This window comes from Aegilops tauschii, chromosome 2 (genome assembly GCF_002575655.3).
Source record: "Aegilops tauschii subsp. strangulata cultivar AL8/78 chromosome 2, Aet v6.0, whole genome shotgun sequence".
Classification (NCBI taxonomy): domain Eukaryota; kingdom Viridiplantae; phylum Streptophyta; class Magnoliopsida; order Poales; family Poaceae; genus Aegilops; species Aegilops tauschii.
The window spans coordinates 39,043,472-39,065,424 of NC_053036.3; the positions used below are offsets into that span (position 1 = coordinate 39,043,472).

General features: G+C 44.4%; 1 pseudogene; it reads left to right on the plus strand.

Moving 5' to 3' along the window:
- The first annotated feature begins 11,337 nt into the window (after positions 1–11,337).
- Positions 11,338–21,180, plus strand: LOC109761549 (uncharacterized; annotated as a pseudogene).
- Positions 21,181–21,953: the final 773 nt, after the last annotated feature.

Below are 21,953 nucleotides of genomic sequence, written 5' to 3' on the forward strand. Positions count from 1 at the left end.
TTTGCTGTGTAAAAACATATATTTGTTATGCAAGTCGCCTGACTTGGGTCAGTCTACCATTTCAGGCGGTTGTATGAATATCCTATGTCTCCTAACCCTTCTTTCCTTCTTCCTCACCTCTTCTTCTTCCCCAACAGACCGCCGCACGGGCCGTATGGATACTCCCCAACATGCGGTTGGATAAACATACTCTATGAACGAAAATTATGTGTCAGCGATAGGATGGCTGAGTTTGGTTTGTTCACATGCGACAGCACGTGTCAGTGAGGGTGCGTTCCCTTGGTTGGGTTTGCGGCGTGCAGGAGCGACTGCGTGAGGGTGCGGTGCGACCGCGGCGTGCAGGAGCGACCGTGTGAGGGTGCGGTGCGACCGCGACAGCCGTGCACAAGTGTACCTCCTTCTCATTTTGAAAACTTTAGGCAAGCTTGGAAAAAATGTGTGGCGAAGTTTGGCAATGCAAGGCCTAGACCCAAACAGGAGAAGTACGTACGTACTAGGAGTACTAGTGTTAAAAAAGAAAGGCGGGGTTTTCCTTCGCGGGATTTAATCAATACAAATCCTCGTTTCACGTGTCAATTAATGCGTATTTTTCCTCCAAAGACCAAAGAGCTAACCATCTCACTCATCATCGCTTGATTAATGCAGCGCCATGCAAACCAACCTTCCCACTTCCGCATGCATGCAGGGGATATTAATGTCCTTCGTTGCTAACCCCATCAATTTTGCCTCGATTAGTGTTAGTGGCCCTTTGCAAATTGTAATTTTGATATACTGGCCTTGTGTACAAAAAATGGAGGTAGTAACTATATTTGATTTCCTTCCCCATTGCGGTGACGTCGACGATATCTTTTTTGGTGGTTTGGCGAAGTCGTTCGCAAGTGCCGCCTGCAAGCCGAGACAACCGCCTTATTTGCATCCAGGAAGTCCTTTACTAGTACTACTAGGAGTACTAGTGCGGTGAGATGGTTTCTCAAAGAAGACGATGGAGAAGAGGAATTAGCGAAGAGTGAAATGATGGTTGCTTCGTCCGTGCTTTTGTGATTTGACGCCTCACTGCTTTGTGATTTGTGATAGAAGGGACAGGGGAGTAGACTCTGTGCTGTATACTGTACTACATGCGTCCAAGCATGGGAGAAAGAGGAGAGACGTTGCATTTTTCTATTCCTTCAATCAATCAATCAGGGAGCTTCGGTTCCATCTTTTTGGCTTTGGCAACACCGTCCACAATGGTTCCCACGATGCCAAAAGCTATTTTCACATTTGGCTACACATTGTGGATGCCCTTAACCGTACCACTTGGTTTTGCTCCTGTGTGCTATCTATACAAATCTCAATTATATTGATCTAAAAAATTATAGAATCAAGATTAGTAAAAAGGAGGTGATTTTGCCGCGCGGATGGCGGGGGAGGTTTCTTATTTGAGCAATGCTACATCCACGTAATGGTTTACGTAAAGTTACGAACTGATGTGATGTGGGACTATTTGATTGGATTAAAGGAGAGGATTAGGCCCACCCCACCTGAAAATCAGGGGGGCATATATAGATTAGATGGAAAGTATACGTAGCAGCTACGTAGCCCTTTGTAAGTCTAGGATTAGGCTTCTTATTTTCGGAGGACGTTGTCCTGGCGGTTTGCTAACATGCGGTCCCACGTGTCAGTTCTTTACCAAGCCGATCCGCGTCCCACATGAGGCAGAACAACGGCAGAAGCAACACGTGGTTAAGTTGAAGAAGATGAGGGAGAAGCGGATTCAGCAACGAGTGAAATGATGGTTGCTTCGTCCCTCCAACTTAACTGCGGGAAAGGTGCAGCTTGTGATTTGACGCCTCATTACTCATTACTACACCGGCGCCATGACTGGGGTGCTTCACCCCGGCTGCTCTGCACTGTATTCCGGTATGGCACGTGGACCCGGTAGCTTGATGTCCCACATGTCGGCGAAAGGGACTAGAAGATTTATGAAAGCGAGCGCTCCACTCTTACGACGGAGGAATAGACGACACGACGGCCCAGTGAACTGTCACTTGTAGTACTGTATAGTACTATAGTTTTGCTGTTTCGCACGATCCATCGATACAAACCCGATTAAACAGGAAAGGGCGGGATTTTTCCCGCGCGGTAGATGATACTGGCCATACATTTCAAAGGAAATTTTAATGTATGCAAACTGAATAATTATAAGTAACAATATGATATCTAGTAAAACTAAAAACACATATGATTTATTGTGTTAGAGTGTAGTAGTAGTGCTGTATTGCATAGTTGTTAGCTGTAACATGCGAGAACGTGTAGAGATGTAGTTTTGGAGGGCCTACAGAGAGAAAGCGTAATCCGGTCACCGAACTTCAGAATAAGCTGATTACGGTCACTATATACGTTTTGCGGTGATTATACGGTCACTTGCTCACAGTTCAGCATCGGATTGCACTCTGTTGACCGGCCAAATAGTCTGCGTGGCGCCATGTTGACTAGTTAAATTGACCACGTTCCTTGTGGGTCCCACCTGTCAGTTCGCATAGGCAAAAGGTCAGATAAACACAAATTTACGCAGGCGCGACAAGGCTCCAACCCGTGCGCGGGAATCACCTGGTTGTGTATGTGTCTGTCAGGGCCTGATGTGTGCGCATGCACGTGTAGGTTGAGCACTTGAGCATGAGAGTGTGTGTTGGTCGTGTGGTGTACTGGTGTGTGCATGCATGCGTGCGTGTGTGCGTGTGAGTGTTGCGTGCGTGCGTGTGAGTGTTGCGTGCGTGCGTGGCTGCGTGTGTACGTGTGAGTGTTGCGTGCGTGCGTGGGTGCATGTGTTTGTGTGAGTGTTGCGTCGATGCAGTTCGTGTGCATGCGCGCGTGTGTGTATAATCACCACACCAGCTCCTGTGTATTAAAACAGACGACTCAGCATACCAATACAAGGCCACCTTGTCCGCTGTGCCCGCGGTCATGACTTCGAACCACCGTCCAAATATTTTGTTGTTGTTTGTTTTCATTCTTACTAGCAAGATGCCCGTGCGTTGCACGTAACATCAAGATGCATTTATATGACTTGTTTATCTTGTGAGAGAAAAGGATGAACGAGGGAAGGCCTTATTTGCAAATGTGGAGAGGTGTGTGGGTACCTTTTTGCAAAATTGCCATAGTTTCTTTCCTATCCGTCAGATATAAATCGGACGGCCTATATTGCAAGATGGCAGGCACAGCATCATCACCAACTCTGTTTTTTATAAGAGTGTATTTTATGTATTTTATAAGAGTGTAGATGTAGAGTAGATACAAGTCGACAGGTGGGCACGATGGTAGTGAGATAATGTGATGCAACACTAGAGGTGCCACGTGGAGCGTTTAACTGGTTAACTAGTCATGTCATGAGCAAATACAGAGTTGTACGGTGAGCCCGTGACTGTATAATAACCACTAAACGTAAATGGTGACCGTAATGAGTGGATTCTGAAGTCCAATGTATGTATCGTGCTTTCGCTTCAAATACAATGATCATCATTGGATATATCGCGAGAGAAAGATGAAACATGCATGAATTTTCTGGGGGCTTACTTTTAGAGGACCTGGAGATAGTTTTGTGTGCATACGTGAAAGTGGCGTACAGGGGGGTACGCGATGGAGAGAGAGATGCTCTTCGTTTCTCTTTATTATGACTAACTTTGTATATGGTATAAAAATATACAAATTCACAGTGCGGAATAAATATCATTGTGGGCACCATGCAATGCAAATTAGCGTTCGTACTCCTTCATATAACTTTGTAATGTTGTATATATGTAGAAACTCTAAAATAATTTTTTGGCCACACTTTATTCAAAAGGAATGTTGTATGTGAAATAAACGTGAAGAGAGGGCTTTTTAGATCAATGGGGTACGTGATGTAACATGTGTGAATGTGTAGTTGATGCATTTGGCGGGGCCTAGAGAGGTATGTGTGTGTATTACGTATTCGAGAGAGGCAATGGATAGAGGGGCCGACGGGGGGCGTGGGAGAGATAGCATGAGAAATGAGAGTGGTCTAGAGAGAGAGAGAGAGACGAATATGACGTCACGACAAGAGATTCCATTCCCTTGAGTATGTATATGCAAGGGGGGAATAGAGGCACTAGGAGAAATTTTCTGTGTATGTGGTGTTTGTGTTGGTATGTGTGGGTGTGAGAAGATAATGAGACGTGGGGGCACAGGGTGTGTCACCGCGTGAGGTCCGGTGGGTCGAGGTGAGGCCCTTCGTTCGGTTCCGACCTGCGCCACATTGGTCGGCCCGTGACGATTTTTGGAAGACCCATGGATGACTAGTCGTACAAGACAAAGATAGCAGAATTGTGAAGGACTCTATGTCCACTGACAAAGCCGGCTAGGATTTGTAACCCTAGGTTCTTTGGACTAAGGTAACCCCTTTATCTCTGATATTACTATTCATCCAACCTAACTTTAAGGGGCATCCTACAGAATGCTCTGCTAGAATCATACTCGTCGATTAGGAAGAGAGGTGTGAGACAATGCGTGAGAGACAGGCGTAAAGATAATGTGCGTACATGAGACACGTAGGCAGGTCCATGTATATAGAAAGGGTCGATGAGGATTGTGCGTGTGTATGTTTGCGAGAGGAAGAGTGCTTGTGATAAAGGTTAGTGAAAACAGTTGTAAATGGTTACGAGAGGGAGGGAGGGTTATATCTAGAGCATGTGTGCGAGAAAGACACCTCGGGAGAGAGTGTGTGAGCATGTGTGAGAGACCACCGATGGAGAGTGAAACTACACGTAAAAGACTGCTCTACACATTGATTAAAGATATAAATTGTATCCAAATATTTAGGATGGGATCATGATATTTGCAATTCGCGTAAGGAGCGGTCATTGATCCATCAGACATCTAGATTCTATCGAATTTGAGCATGTCTATGTTATTATTCGACACAATTGATCCACATAGTTAGTATTTTGAACTCCAGACAATGCATCGCTTTAGCAATCGAATATAAACGTGAGTATAGTTCATGTTGTGTGTGTAAAGCACATTATACATATGAAAGTTACACAATGGACATTATAAATAGCTACCTATGAACTAGCATACATTTGAATTCAACTTAAGGTGGTTTAAAATAATCAAATTCAACATGAAGTCCATTCAATTATTTGAATTTGATATCATGGCATTTGTAAACCATACCTAAATTATGGGGCACCAATCTTTGCTCTGATTTTGTACATAATAGCATATGTAGTCGTGTACAAAATAGATTCAAATTTAGCTCCTCCATTCCAAAATAATCATAGTTATAGGATTTTCAAGTGTCAAAATTTCAAAAAGAAGCGGATAATTTAATGAGGTTTTCAAACATACAAGGTCAAATATAACGTTGTCTATTTAGGTCAATCCTCATAGTTCAAGAGTACTCTAAACGTGAATGCTTGTGTTTCAAAATTTCGAACCAAGCGCCAAAAGAGCCTCTACTCGCCCGAAACCGTGTGAGACCAATGTTTGGTAGTACAAGGAAATTACTTTTCTCATAACTCCGACCCGTGAAACCTACCGGCCCGACGTCCAAAGGTCTAAACCGGGGTAGGTTTTTAGCTTCATCTAGACGCCACGCAACCGCATCCGAAAAACATTCAAACACAATGGCCGCCTAAGCACACATGCGCGCGGCCGAAATCGCTCCCGCCCACTATTTGGGACACCTGGGATTACCATCCTACCCCCGACCCGCAGTAGGTCCGAAATTTAAGAGGGGGCAAAGTTTGTACTTTCCCCAAATTTCAAACAAGCGCGTCCCATCTTCTGTTCAAAAAAGCCAAAAACAAGCGCGTCCCAGACCGAAACATGGTTCCCCCCACCCGTCCGATTCCCCATTCGTACTCCGTGGGCGCCAAAACTACCTCTCCACCAGCCGCGAAACCCCGGCGTCCTCCGTCCGCCACCCCATCCCACCCATCAACCGCCGCCCTCCTCCATCACGCCGGAGCCGATACCCCGACGTCGTCGTCCACCGCAACCTCAACCGCAACGCCCTCCACGGCTAGTAGTTGAAGCCGAGGCCGAGCCATCCGTACCCGAACCAAGAATGTCCAAAAATACACCATGTTCAACGGAGAGTGTTCGGGTACACGAGAATGCTCCGTCCAAAAGCACGTTGTTTCTCGACATACTTGAAATGGCCCCAATTATTTTCATGGACTTGTATGACCAATGCAGGGCACATTGCCAAGTTGTTGTTTTTTTAATTCCTTTTTGTGTTTTTTGGCTTTTTCTCGGTCATTAAAGGCCCATAAATGGCTAGACGTGTTGCAACTTGCATACGGTGTCGAAAATCATTCAAACCTGACATGTGTGCCTACCATGGACATGACCACCTAGTGGAAAACTTGGGGCTATTTTAAGGATGTACAAAAATAGACCATGTTGAACCGAGGGTATTCAAGTAGGCTTGAAGGCTCCGTCTAAGAGTATGCTGTTTCTCGACATCCTTAAAACGGCCTTAATATTTTTTCATGGCCTTGTATGATCAGTCGAACGCACATGGCAAGTTATTTTGGTTTTTGACAAGTTTTGCATTTTTGGAGTTTTCCTAGTAAAAAGACCGATAAATGGTCGGACGTGTCGCAACATGCATACAGTGTCGGAAGTCACTCGAACCGGGCATGTATGACTAATATCGGCATGCCCACCCGCTTGCAAAAGTTGGGGTCACTCCTGAGATTCCCAAGAAAATACCATGTTCAACAGAGTGTGTTCGGATTGGCCAAAAGGGTCCATTTGGGAGCACCTCGTTTCTTGACATCCTTTAAATGCCCCTGATTTTTTATGGTCCTGTATGACCAATTCAAGGTCCGATGCCAAATTGTTTGAGTTTTCGACAAGTTTTGCATTTTCGAGAGTTTTCTCAGTTAAAAGACCGATAAATGGCCGGACATGTCACAACTTGCATACGGTGTCGAAAGTCATCGAAACCAGACATGGATTCCTACCTACTTACAAAAGTTGACGTTATTTCAAGGATGTCCAAAAATATACCATGTTCAACGGAGCTTCTTCAGGTAGGCCAGAAGGTCCATTTGAAAGCTTGTTGTTTTTCAAAATCCATCAAATGAACCCAAATTTTTCCCCACTACATTCTATGACCAATTCAAGGCATCCAAGTTGTATGGATTATTTGACAAGTTTTGTATTTTCTGGAGTTTTCTTGGTGAAAAAGGGCCGATGAATGGCTGAATGTGTCACAACTTGTAAACGGTGTCTGAAGTCGTTCAAACCTGCCATGGATGCCTCATATGTCTGTGTTAGGCTGTTGCAAGAAGTTAGAGTCATTTATCCATAGTGAAAAAAACACCAGTTGAGAGGAGTGTGCCAGCCTATGCCAAACGGGTGCATCTGTGATTATGTAGTTTTTCTTAATTTGAATACTTCTGTTATTTGTAATTTCCATCATTATGAATCAACATGAATGTTTTCTTTGTCCTAACCATTTTTTTGAAATTTGTTAACAATTATACAATTTAAAATTGGGTATGAATATTTTACAAACTTGAACACCTTTTTTCCAAAATTCTTAACAAACTCCCAACAATTGATGAAAATTTTAATTTTTTTTGCAAACAATGTACTTTAACTTATCAACGTTTTTTGAACGAACATTTTCTAAATTTGTGAACAAAAAAATGCAAAAGCAGGAACATTTTATGAAATCCCAAAACATTTTTTTGAAATTTTAAACAATATTTGAAAATAAGAACATGTTTTGGTATTCCAAATATTTTTTTAATTTTTTGAACATGTTTAAAAAATAAAGTTCAAAAAGAAGGAAATGAATTAACAAAAAAAAAGAAAGAAATAGAAAATTAAAAAAATGCTTAGGCCTTGACCCAACTAAGCAACGACGTTGCTTCCGTCTCAGCCCCGCAATCTGATCCATGGGCGTCTGCACCCAGGGGATCCCGACCCGAATGGCTTGGGTATGGGTCGTCATCTTCATCCATGGGTAAGCCCGATGGGCATAAGGTCCCGCCCATGGGTCCCCCGATTAATATTACTAATGAAAATATAATTTATTTTATATCACACATGGACATTTTTAGTGAAGATACATGCTAATTAGTTTTTATATATAGAAGAACGTAACGATGCCTGTACGTATGCATCTTGATGTGCTTTTTGTTTGCGGGTTGACGCTCCACTTGTCCACTTAATGTACTATATACCTTGATGTGCTACTTAAGCTCGAACCTGACTCTATTCTATCGACTAGCAGCGTTGCCGATCATCCTGCAGACTGGAGATCTATTCCTGTGTGCTTCACTTTTCTTCCCTTTTCATTTCAGTTATATGCGCGCTAATGGGCCGGCCCATTATTGTAGACGCTTAAGGCGCCGTACGCTTGTTCCATATTAGCGGGCGACGTACTTTTAAGAAAGGCTATCTTACCCCGCTTAAGGTGAATTGCTTGTTCCGTATCAACGGGCGACATACGCTTGTTCCCCTTTATTATGAAGGGGTATGAAGAAATCTCCACCATTAATGTGTTTAGGGTTGTACCGAAGGAGAAGTGTTTCTTTTTAAACAAAAGAATCATGACCAAGCAGTTGAAACATTCAATAGCAGAAGTCGAGTTTGCAAAGTCTCGGAAAAAGGAGGATGATAAGGTGTTTGAGACTAGGCCAGAAGTGTTTGTAGAAGGCGAGGCCAAAGCCATCGTGTCCAGGGCTGGCATTCGGGTTCATGTGGAGAACGCTTCTTTGATCTCAGAGACAGTGAAAGGCAGGTCCAGATGCCTAAGTTAAGGGATAGATACATGGTAGATGTCATGGAGATTAAAATTCTGAAAGCAGGGGTGCGTGCCTAGCAGGTCTTGGTATGCTATTTAAGAATGAGTGATTTGTTTTTTCTGATAAAGGGCGGATTTTATTGGGTCAAAACGAAGTATCAAGAGAATACAAACATGATGAACATACACCTGGCCTCTTCATAGTTAGGATGCACACAACCAACATTAACACACACAAAAGCACACGCAGGCAAATAGCAAAGTCATATAGGACCAAAACTATGCATAGACGAGGCAAAAGAAAAACAAAACTAAGTGATCAGATCCTTGATCAGCAAACTATAGGAAAGACCATATCCGCACCAACCATCTCATGACAACACGTGAACGACGAGATTCTTCAACAGCAACGCCTTCACAAAGGGAGACAAAGGGAGCGATGCTTAGGCGCCTGCGTCACTGGATCCAACCACCGAAGGATAGAATCTAGGTTTTCACCCTGAAAAAACGGTCCGAGCATATCCGAGCAATGCCATCAACAAGGTAACGACGTATGAACGTCACCATTGCCAGGTATAACCAACTCCGGTCAGACCCGGGCTTTCACCCCGGAGCTCGATAGTTGGTGCTCGAGAAGCACCACCATTTGTAGTCATTCATGTGATGTTGCCACCACTTTTCCGCAATCCAAGCAGCTACACGCGATACAAAACGCTGCCGCTGCACGACCATTCTTCTGCGTCAAGCCGCCATCCATAGTTTGCATCTCATTGCCGAAGCACCGAATTTGGAGAGATGAATCCTCACGAAGATTTTTCGTGGCCACAACCGCCATGGAGCCGCAGGAGGTCAAAGTTGCATAGTCTGCATCCACCACCAAATAGGCCGATCAAAATCTAGATCACCACCACCGCCTGAGCGCCCGTCCACCGGCAAGGGGAGGCCATACTGAAACAAGTGCATGCCCGCCCGTGAGGATGCATGCAGCCATACGCTCTGGAACAATTCCACGCATCGCTAGAACAAATCCATAGCCCTGGCCAACGGCATCACCCATCCAGCACCCGTCCATCCAGGCTTGTGCGCGCCCATCGTTTTCGTCCAAGACCATCCACCAGGGACAGTCGCCCGTGTCCACCAAGCCGCCGAGCCCCACCAGGACCTTGCGTCCCAGCGTGCACCGATGCGCCGCCCTCATCTGTGCCCACCAGATCTGGGTGCCGCCACGAGAGGAGGCTCCGCCGCCGCCATCAGCCACACAGGCTTCGCCCGGCGGCGTCCGGCGACGGCGCGGCAGCAGGTGGAGGGAGGGTTTGGCAAGGGGCGCCCGAGCCGCCCTGGGCGAGGCGACGCGGGGTCGTTCCTCCCCCCAGCCTGATGAGGATGAGTGATTTTGTGACCGTGTGAGAAATAGTGTATGCCCTGGTTGTGAAGCACATGGATCAGTTTTTTCCTAAAATGTTGGGAGGCCGAGACATGGAAAAACCTCATGTTCTCGTCGTCGGAAATGGTACATCTGATTTTCACCCGTTGTTTTAAAAGGAGCATTCCATCGCGGATGGCTCTTTGAAGAGCAAGCTTCACTACTTTCATAAGGTTGATCTTGGAAGTGGTGAGAGATCATTGTTCTTCTTTAGCATCAAGGAGGTTAATGCCGTGTTTGTGGCGACTCTCTCTTATGTGGGTCGGGCTTATGGATTTGGACCAACATTTTTTAGGCGGCAGCGACAAGTTTGAAGAGTGCGGGTTAAAATGGCAAAAGTAGATTGATGTGTGGGGCCATTGGATTGGCAGGCTTGGGCCACAATTTGGTGACAGGCTGGGCAGAAGGCCCAGAAACGTTCAAAACGAAATTGGCGGGAGCGAGGAATGGAGGTGGACAACGTGATTATGAGTGGCACATGATCAGAGGTGAAACAAGATAGCTTGGTGAGGCTAGAGTCGGAGAAGGTGAAGTTCCATGCCAAGTTAAAAAGGTACAGTCGATGCATTCAAGAACCCTTTTTTTTCTCGTTGTTCATCATGCAAATCGTGTCGCTGTGATGGAAATTGGTGTTCTTCTTCTCATGTGGGTAACGAATGAGGTTAAAATCTTCTATAGAAAGAGACACGAATAGATTCTTGCATAAGTATGAGGTGTTGTTTAAGAGAGATCAGATAGGATTTTCTTGCATCTATGGGCATCACCCAAACCCCTTACATTCCATGGACACAGCGATAAGATCGAGCCATTCATGTAGTACAAACACATGACATCAGGACATCTAGAACTTCATAAGATCTGTTCATCGGAGATTCTACTATTGGAGCTCTTTATCAAGAAATTGATTCGAGTTATTTTTTTTGTCTCGGTCCTCGAGGCAATGCTCGTTTAGAAAAACACTCAATTTTTTTGAATTATTTTGAACACCAATTTTTTTTGAATTAGTAAAGTATAGTTGAAATTAAGTGCGTTCACAGCAGCGCAGGTCACGCAGTGCGCGTGTTTGCAGCAGAGAAAGAGAGGGGTCTGAGTCTGAGTGACCTGTTGACCTCCGCCATGGCCGTCCTCCCGACCCGAAATTAGTTTTTATTTTCCTTCCTCGGTCCGCTGCCGTCCACATCTCTCCCTCCTCACTTGCTCCCTGAGAAAAACCCTCGCTCCTTGCTTTCTCTCCTCTCCTCTTCCTCGTCGGCATCGCCCGCTGCCATCCGCGGAGGCCCTCGTCGTCGCGCCCGCGCATAACCGGCCGCCGACGATTAGGTAGGTAATCGCACTGCCTCCTCTGCTCTCCCGCATGCCTCGAGTCGAGGCAACAACTCGCGTTTGATTGAATACTACTAGTACTGTGTACGTCTTGACTGGTGAACTTTGGTGCCGGCGAATCCGGATTCAGGGTTGGATAGCTCGGATCTATTTTTTGATCGGCTAGGGTTTGGGGGAACTTGATTTTGGGTTGCTCCGTCACGCCGATCTGTATACATGGGCTCAATTTCTTTCTTCTGTCATTATAGTCTTTCCTTTAGCAGGACCCGTATGCACCAAACGATTGGTATCTCTGTTGGTGTTGCTCTCCTTTCGGAAACATGTCGCTGCAGTGGAGAAGTGGGGAAATTTTTGTAGCAGAAAACAGTGAAAACTTTTTTTGAGCAATTTTTTTGTGGGAAATGCTTTTATAGTGTTATCTTGTTGCTTGAATATTCAATGCATTCATTATTTCGTTATTGAATTAGAGTTTTTATTTCTCTGTTCATTTGGACAGAAAGAAACAGAAGTCGATCGATTCTAGATTTTGCCTGGGTTTCCTCTGATTAATCGGGCAACGGCCTTCTTAATTAATGACACAAGGCAAAGCAGTGAAAGCTATTCTATTTTTAGCCTCCTTTTCCTTTCTGTATTGAGATGGAGCAAAATAGCTATAAGAATCATATTGGTTGGTGGTTCCATGCATGTAGCATTTATTTTTGAAGTTTGTACGAATATTCACCGTAGTGGTAAGTATGTGCTGACGAGCGAACTTCAGCTCGTTAGTATTTCCATTTTTGTTTGCGCTGGAATAACGTATATCTTGACTGATGAACTTCAGGGCAAATCCGGATTCAATCCGCTAGGGTTTGGGGCTGATGAACGCCGGAATACCACCGAGTTGGATATCTAGGATCTCCTTTTCTATTTGCTAGGGTTTTGGGCCTTGGAGGAAGATGTGCCGTTTCCTTTCGCCCGCTGATTTTGGGTTGCTCCGTCACGCCGATTACTAGGCTCGTAGCCATGGGCGCAGTTTGTTCTGTCGTTAGTCTTTTAGCAGGACTCCTATTCACCAAAGGATCGGTATCTCCTTTGGGAAACGGTGGTGAACTTGAAGTCACCTTATTAGAAACTCTGTTGGCATGTTTTATTAACCACACTGCTTTGTGCAAAACATAAGTGCTTTTGATTCAGGCTTTTGCTGAATTATTCTGCCAATTTGAAGGACACTGAAGGTTGCATCTATGTACGGAATTTGTTCTGGTCCCTTATGCTTTAAGTTCGACTATGTTAGTGACTCTGTTTTGTGCCAAAACTATGTGCTGCTGAGCCAACGTCAGCTCGTTAGTATTTCGGTTTTTTGTTTGTGCCGGAATAGTGTACATCTTAACTGATGAACTTTGGGGCAAACCCAGATTCAATCTGGTAGGGTTTGGGGCTGATTAACGTCGGAATATCACTGAGCTGGATATCCAGGATCTTATTTGGGTTGCTCCGCCACGACGATTCGTAGACATGGGCCCAATTTCTTTCTTCTTCCACTAGGCTTTCTTTTAGCAGGACTCCTATGCACCAAAGGAGGATTGGTATCTCTGTTGGTCTCCTTCGGGAAACATGCCACTGCAGTGCGGAAGTGGGGAAAAGGGGGGAATTTTTGTAGCAGCAAACAGTGAAAACATTTATTGAGCAAAGAAATGGGGGAAATACTTTTGTAGTGTTATCCTAGCTTGAATATTCAATGCATTCATTATTTCGTTGTTGAATTAGAGTTTCCATTTCTCTGTTCATTTGGGCAGAAACAAACATAAGTTCATTCCAGGTTTTGCCTGGGTTTCCTCTGATTAATCGGGTAACAACCTTCTTAATTAATGACGCAAGGCAAAGCTTTTGTCTTTGTTTCCTGAAAAATATCAACAGTGAAAACTGTTCTATTTTTAGCCTTCTTTCCTTTTCTGTATTGAGATGGAGCAAAATAGCAGTAAGAATCATATTGGTTGGTGGTTCCATGTAGCATTTATTTTTGAAGTTTGGACGATTATGACCGTAGTGGTAAGTATGTACTGCTGAGGGAACGTCAGCTCGTTAGTATTTCCGTTTTTTGTTTGCGACGGAATAGAGTACATCTTGACTGATGAACTTTGGGGCAAATTCAGATTCAATCCACTGGGGTTTGGAGCTGATGAACGCCAGAATACCACCAAGTTGGATATCCAAAATATTATTTGATCGATCGGCCAGGGTTTGGGGCCTTGGGGGAACTTCTACTGTTCCCTTTCGCCCGCTATTTTGGGTTGCTCCCTCACGCCGATTACTAGGCTCATAGCCATGGGCTCAGTTTCTTCTGTCGTTGGTCTTTTGACACGATTCCTATGCACCAAAGGATTGGTACCTCCTTTGACAAGCATGCCACTGCAGTGTGAAAGTGGGCTTCAGATGTACAATGCTTTTTCTGTGTTATTGGGAAAAAGGGGGAATTTTTTGAGAAAAAGGGGTTTGTTACCTTTTAAGCTTTGTATACTGAATGTGTTCCTTATTTTGCTCCCAAATTAGAGTTTTAGTTTTTATTTATCTTAGCATTTGGACAGAAAGAAACAGCAGTTGACTCTAGGTTTTGCGCGGTTTTCCTCTGATTAATCAGGCAACAACCTTCTTAATTAATGATACAAGGCAAAGCTTTTGCCTCTGTTTATTGAAAATACCAAGAGTGATACTGAGAACTATTCTATTTTTCCCTTTAGCTTCCTTTCCCTGTTTTGTAATGAGAAGGAGCCAAATAATAATAAGAATCATATTGGTTGGTGGTTGCACATAGCATTTATTTTTTTATGTTTGTATGATTATGAGCATAGTCGTAAGTTGAAAACAAACATTAATGAGACAATTTTTTCCGCAGACAGTACCAAGCTCGTGCTCTCCTACCTGTCATGATGATCATCTGTGGTAAGTATGAACTTTTGTTTTGCCGGTTTACAAACTTTATCATTTTTTGAATCACACATGTACAACTGGACACGCTCAATATTTTCCTGGCCTAATTTACATGCTGGGTAAATTCTAAAGAATTTTATTTTCTATGCATCTGCTTATTTGTCACAAGTCATGACTACATAATATTATTCCACTGCAAGATATTGTCTTGGGCCTTCTGATATCAGTTAATAGCGTCATACCTTAATTACAAAAGCTCTCAGATTCCAGCATATTTTGAATAAAGTGATCAGTTACGTTTTCTTTTGATTCCTTCATTGTAGTTTAGATCCTAGCCGGTTATGTTGTGATTGTTCACTTTACTTTTTTTCTTTGTATAATATGACATTAATTATAGTAAAAATATTTCACTAATCCGTGGCTAGTGAGCTTAAAGTCACCTTATTGGAAACATCGTTGGCTTGCTTTATTAACCACATTGCTTTGTGCAGAAAATATGTGCTCTTGATTCAGGCTTTTGTTAAATATGTGCCTTATTTCTTTTACATTGCACATGCTATTTTTGGATCTCAAAAGCTTATGGTTGGATGCGGTACAAAATAAGTTGCTTTCCTAACAGAAAGTTCATTGCAAACTGTAAACATTGTGAATTGTTATGCTTCATAGTAGTAGTATATGATGAAAAAGTTGTAAAACTTGTTAGAAAATATTTATTGCAGTAAATTATTTTTTTGCATTTACTTGGTCTGCGTATGACATCTAGTATCCTTGTGGCCTTGCTTGCACTCCCTCAACTCGGGTTTATTGGGCCTATTAACCAAAACTCAAGGACCAACGATGCGTAATTTCAGAGAATAGCAACAGCCAACCAAAATCGCAGGCAATTTTGCATGGAGCTGACTGCATGGTTCGCTTTTGCATGCAACTAATCCAGCACTAGCTAGCATTTACAGCACGCAGCCTGATTGAACAATGAAGAATTTGCAGTATAACTGAACTGGGAAAGAAGGTAGAGAGAAATCTGATGTATTACCAAAAAAGGCTTCTGCTCTGCTTTATATATAAAGCAACACAGCCGAACTGATATAAGGCTATGAGGAGACCCTATTACAAAGCAGATCAAAGGTAAAAAGCAAAAGTACAGGAGAAGCCACATCTACCACCAAATGACCTAGACTATTGACAAGAAAAGTAACCGGGCCACCTTGGAAAACCGCTGGACCTTGATACGCCGCTCAGACCAACCTATCGTCAGGGAGGGCCCCCTGCCCTCCCACTCCAGAGTGTGCAGCGCCAATCCTGCCTGCAGATAGCGAGGAGCACGAGTGGTGCCAACAAGGACCTGTGTAAAAGATGAGGAGGCAAGCGAGACTGCCTCACGCTAGAATCAAAGAAGCTTCAAGATAGGATCCAAACTTGCCCACTGACGATGGCGTGGCACGACCGGAAGGAACATGGACTCCACGTCAATGGCTCAAGAGAGTGACGGCACAACACGTTGCCGTCGCCGAAACCGAAGAGTGGTCAACGGTTTTCACCTGGGGCTCTGGCGCAGGGAGAGGGACCATATGACGCCCTCAAGAGGGAGGTGACACCCACGAGCATCGTCGTCACTGGCACCGGAGCGCAGAGTTTTTGCCTAGAGCCTCTCACCCACGCTACAGGAGGAATCACGAGCACTAACCCACCCCCAAGGGTCACCCTGTCGCCACCAAAACAGAGCTCCAGAGTAGGATCTGGGAGCAACCACAGCCGAAGCACCACCGGTACCAAGATCACCCACCACCACACTCGCCGCCAACACAACCAAAGAGTGCAACCACCACCGCCGCCAAGAAACATGTTGAAAGGCAAACTAGATGGACCACCACCTGGAGCCGCCGCCCCGACATCCAATTAACCCCACACCCTAGCCTCATAGTTGGCCGACATGGGTATGCCCATCGGAGAAGACATACCACGACCCTCCACGAAGCCGCCCCACCTGTCAGGAACGAGACCAAGCAAGGCGAAACCGCCCCGACGATGGGAACACACTACCCACGAGCGAAAGACGGCGGCCATGGCCAACCATCTGGTTCAATAGCCTTAGATCTGGGCAGGGCCGGCACGGGCACTTCGGGCAACCCGTCCCTGGCCCAAGGTGGGGCAAGGTAGCCGCCGGTGCCCCTGGCCCTAGTTGTGGTGAGGAAGCCACCGGCACCCCTGGCCGTGACCCCCGCGGTGCGACCGCAAATCGACCGGAGAGCCCCACCGGCCCCTGGGCTGAGGCAAGCTCCATGTTGATGAGCGCCCCAGTCCAAGGCAAGGTATAACGCCGGCCCTCCTGGTCGTGAGCACCTCTGCCCGCCTCGGGAAAGCCCCACCAGCAGTAACCTATACTACGGTTAGGGGGAGAGAGGGGAGAGATAAGGGAGGGAGAGAGGGGAGGAGGACCGCCACCAACCCACGCCGGGCCTTTGGTCGGCAGGGACGATCCGCGATGGCGAGAGGGGAGGGGGGAGAAGGTTGTGCCAGCAGCGAGGGGATTAGGAACCGCTCGAGTCACCCCTGGGGATGACTCGGGGGCAGGGTGAGGAGCATTTTGAGATCAGTTTATAGGCAAGAGGAATCTGATGTATTAAGGGATAACACTCGTTGAAGTCACTGATGAAGATCACCATTATTTTTTTCCTTTTTTAGCGGGTGGATCAATTTATAATCTTGCTAAGCTATCAGTTGTCGTTGTCCTTTTTTCTTCTCGAACACACATCTAATCGCGTGTCGTTGTGCATTAGGCGCCAAAGAAGGCACAAAGTACAAGTTACCAACTGTGGAGCTTTAATTGCCCTTGATTTGTTTTTTGGCAAATTACCTTGAAACCAGTATTGTAGCCAACCTGTCAAAGGGTTCCTCCTCGAAACTCAAAAGGATAATGTTTGAAGGACAATAAAAAAACCGGGAAAGATACAAAGAGAAGATGAAAAGACAAATTTTATCGGAATCTATTGAAAAACCAAGTTGTTACTCTGCTGGGATTTTATCTGGAATCTGGGAAATTGAACCCTGCTGGGAGTGCTCTCTGATCAGTTCAACACATATTTGTTGAAACTGATATGTCACATGTTTAGCCTATGGACTATCTAATGAAGTCTAAACACATGCATTACACTTTTAGTCTCAATGGTCTTTCATGTTGGTAACAGTGGCTAAAAATTATGAGATTGCTGCCTTTTGAGTTAATTTTGTTATGTTAGGGTCGCAAGAAAGTGAGCAGTGTTCTTTGGTTGCTTGTTAGGCATGTACAATCATTGATAAGAGGGTCTTATCTCATAGCATGTATGTCATTTAGAGAGGACAAAAACATATGATGCACTGGATTATCTCTTAGTGCCATCTCTAGCAATTAATGTTTGCGTGCTCCTTAATTTGTGGGATGTTTGAAATTAAATTAGAACATCTGTAACTAAGAGATGACATCTTTTAAAACGGATAGAATTGTCTTATCTTCCTTTCTAAGAGATCATCTCTTAGCTGGAGAAGACAAACCTTTTTTCCTCATTTCTCTCTCTTCCAACTCAGCAATTATCCTAGGTGGCATTGCTAAGATAGCACCATTGTACACACCCTTATGTAGCAAAGAACGCATGTTGTTCTTCTGTTTTAGAATGTACTCATGAAATTTCTTGATCATAATTTTTTGTTTGTTTGGCGCAGGTTGACAAGTTACCTTTTTGGTCTATTGCTTGTTCTCTGTTGTCTGGAAGTAGTATACCTCAGTCCATACTACCATGAATCTCCATAATACATGTCAGCAAGAACAGCTATCGGGCTCAAATTCCGCAAGGCCGCAAACATTTTGGACCATCTGTCCAGCTTGTGACACCAAATATCAGTACCACCATGCAAGTTCACAGAAAACTGTCCGCTGCCAAAATTGCTCGAAGGCCTTTATAGCACATGTTTTAACTGACCAACCTGTTCCTTCTGGTCCAAAGCAATCCGTGTGGAAAAATGCAGGAGTATTTTCAGAAATCAGATTGCTTCAGAAGTTCAAACCCGGGCAGATCTGGGCTCTCTACAGTGACATAGATAAGTATCCCAATTGCTATGCCTTCATAGAGAAAGTTGAGCTGCAGAATAATGAAGTACAGGCAAGATGGCTTGAAGTTTGTCCCGATGGAGAGTTGGAGAAAATATCTATAGAAGATCGAACTGTCGGGTGTGGAACCTATAAGGTTGCCACCACTGATGGTATTATGATTTACACTGACATGAAATCCTTTTCTCATCGTGTAAATGCGATATTCACTGGTAGAAGGAACTCTTATGAAATATATCCTAGGAAAGATGAAGTTTGGGCACTTCTGAAGGGATGGGATATCGGTTGGAGTTCAGATGCTCACAATCAAAAGAAATACAAGTATGAAGTTGTTCAGGTCCTCTCTGATTTCACGACTGACACTAGCATCACCGTCATGCCGCTTGTCAAGATAAAAGTCTTTGTTAGCTTATTTATGCAGTCTAAAGAGGCTACTCCATATCTGATACGGCAGGATGATACAATATGGTTCTCGCATTGTATCCCGTACCGTTTGATGGGTGCAGCTGAAAGTGAAGGCATTCCAGAAGGAGCTCTCGAACTTGATCCTGCTGCGCTTCCCCTTAACTTGGAGCAGCCTCATGTTCGTGTTGTTTCAGAAAGCAGGTCGGTAAAGGGCTCGGAGTTTGATGCCGCATATGCTGGTTCGTCCAGAGGAAATAAGTCTCACAAGGAATCTGAAGGGGTTGGGGAGAGGCAGCATGCTACATGCATGAACCGAGGGATCTTTGCAAAGACATCGGTGGTAGAGAACAGAGACCATAACACTCCATCTACTGTAGAAGGTATGGATGTTGCTGAAGAATCTGACCACGCGCAAGCGAAAGTATTATGTCCTGAATTTTTTGACTTCGACCAACTTCGAGATGTAAGTCGGTTTAGACGCAACCAGATCTGGGCTGTCTATGATACTAAATGCTGTATACCAAGATTTTATGCTCGAATTACAAAGGTAAGAAGGGCCCCAAAGTTTGAGGTACACTTTGTTTCGCTGGAATTTGATCCCAGAAATAAAGCAGAGGTGGCATGGTCACGTGGGGAACTGCCTGTTGCTTGTGGACATTTTAAGCATGGAGCATCACACACAGCTAAAGAAACTAAGATCTTCTCCCAGATCATTTCCTATGAGAAAATCAGGACAAGAAACTCGTTTGAGATATATCCTAAGAAAGGTGAAGTTTGGGCCCTTTTCAAGGGATGGGACATTGGCTGGAGTTCGGATGCTAAAAACCACACAGATTTTATGTATGAAGTTGTTCAGGTTCTCTCTGATTTTACGACAAGCACTAGCATCATTGCCATGCCGCTCGTAAAAGTAAAAGGCTTTGTTAGCTTATTTACGGGGTTGGAAGAGGCAACCCCGTATGGAGGTTTTCACATTGTGTCCCTTACCATTGGATGGAGGGGACTGAAAGAGATGGCATTCCAGAAGGAGCTGTTGAACTTGATCCTGACGCGCTTCCCCCTAACTTGGAAGATGCTTTTGCCTCTGTTGTACCTGAAAGCAGTTACACTCAATCTGCTGTACAAGATAGTACTGATGTTTATGAGGAATCTGATGATATTATCCAGGCAGAATTTGAATGTGCTGAATCTGAATTCCATGAATTTACAGAAATGAGATCACTTGACAAGTTCAAACCTGGGCAAATCTGGGCTCTCTACAATGATATGGATAAGTTCCCCAATTACTATGCCGGCATAAGGAAAGTCGATCTCAAGAATAATAAAGTACAAGTGAGATGGCTTTATGTCTCCTCGGGGAGAGGAGGAGAAAAGATTGGTCAACGAAGATCGCCCTGTTGGCTGTGGAATCTTTACGGTTTCCAGTGAAAATGATGCTATTATGACTTGCACTGGTACACAATCATTTTCTCATCCTGTATGTAGTAGACCAACTGGTAGAGAGAAAGAATTTGAAATTATTCCTCTTCCTCGTGAGATCTGGGCCGTTTACAAGGACTGGAGGGCTGGATGGACTGCGTGCGATTTTAAAAATTGTGACTATGAATTGTGGAGATATTAACCCATACGGACTCGTCCATACAAGTCAAGCTGTTGAGAAAGGTGGATGGTCACAGGACAGTATTTAGAAGAGAGCCATCTGTGGAAACGATATGTAAGGAGGAGTACTTAAAGTTCTCTCACCAGATCCCTCGCTTCCATCTGACAAATGAAAAAGGAGGCAAGCTTCGAGGCTGTTTGGAGCTCGATCCTTTCTCGGTGCCAGAGAGGTTTCTCGGCATTGATTCAATGTGAGATAACCCTGTTCATGGTGGCTCTTTGGAACCCTCTCTTTTCGAAGGAATGACAAGACGGAAGGTTGTGCGGAAGTTGATCAAACCGTGTTTCATGCTGCCCGGAGTTCTCCATGTTCCAGTGATGTTATTATGTGCTTGTTTAGTCTTCCTGCAGCCGGTGCCTCTAAGATCTAGTTAGAGGCCTGACATTTGTTGCAGCTGTTGTTTTAACTTTTCGTCCGGTTATTGAACTGACACTCTTCCTTCGCTCGTAGTTTAACTAAAACCCGTAGTGGTATGATTTAACTGTGATGGATTCTGGATGGAATCTGCCTTCCCCAACTTGTTTGGGACAAAAGGCTTTGTTGTTGTTGTTGGACTCTGGATGGGATCTCTGAAAATCTGTCAAATGAAATCCAGCTAGAGCTTTGTGCTAAATTTACATTTTATTGTAGTGCTCATCACCATTTTTGTGTGGCTCATTGTGCATTTTTGTGTACTTCACTATTTGTGGAGTAGTACCCTACACGACCAAACCATGTGGCTTTTCACTTTGCTGGGATCACATTTTCTCCAGGGTCTTCAAAAAGGCTTGGGGGACAGCGTTCATGAAATTTAGTAACTCAGTAGAATCTGGGCAATCACTGGTAACTCGTGAGTACGATAAACCTGGCGAGGAAAAATATTATGTGTCAATTCAAGGCATTTTTTTCACTCTTTCGTTTTGCCTAGCAGAGAAGGTGTATGTTGTTGTGCACCAGCACAGAAAACTGAAGTAATGAGCCTGCAAATGTTGAATTACCATGACTCTGCTGTCTTTTGCACTTGCAAAAAAAAGAAAAGAAATATTCTAATTCTAACTTTAAGCCTGCAAACCGAAGCAACACGACCAGGATCGTGGGCACACATTAAGTGCTTCCAATTAAAATTCTAACTTTCATATAATCTCAATTGGCGACCTTATGGCATGGAGTTCTTTGACTCTTTTCTCGACCAAGTCGGACATCTACAGTTTTGGCATCTTACTTCTCGTCTTCTCGAGGTCATAAGCGGGAAGAGGAATGCAAGCTCCTTGAATCTCACAGGACATGCACTAGATCCTTGAAAACCAGGTCCTTGGACTGCTTCTTGTTTAGTGGAGGTCCTGAATCAACCGCTTTATTGCGTTTGATCAGATCCGTAATTCAATGTTTGCCTTTTGCTCACTTGGTGTGA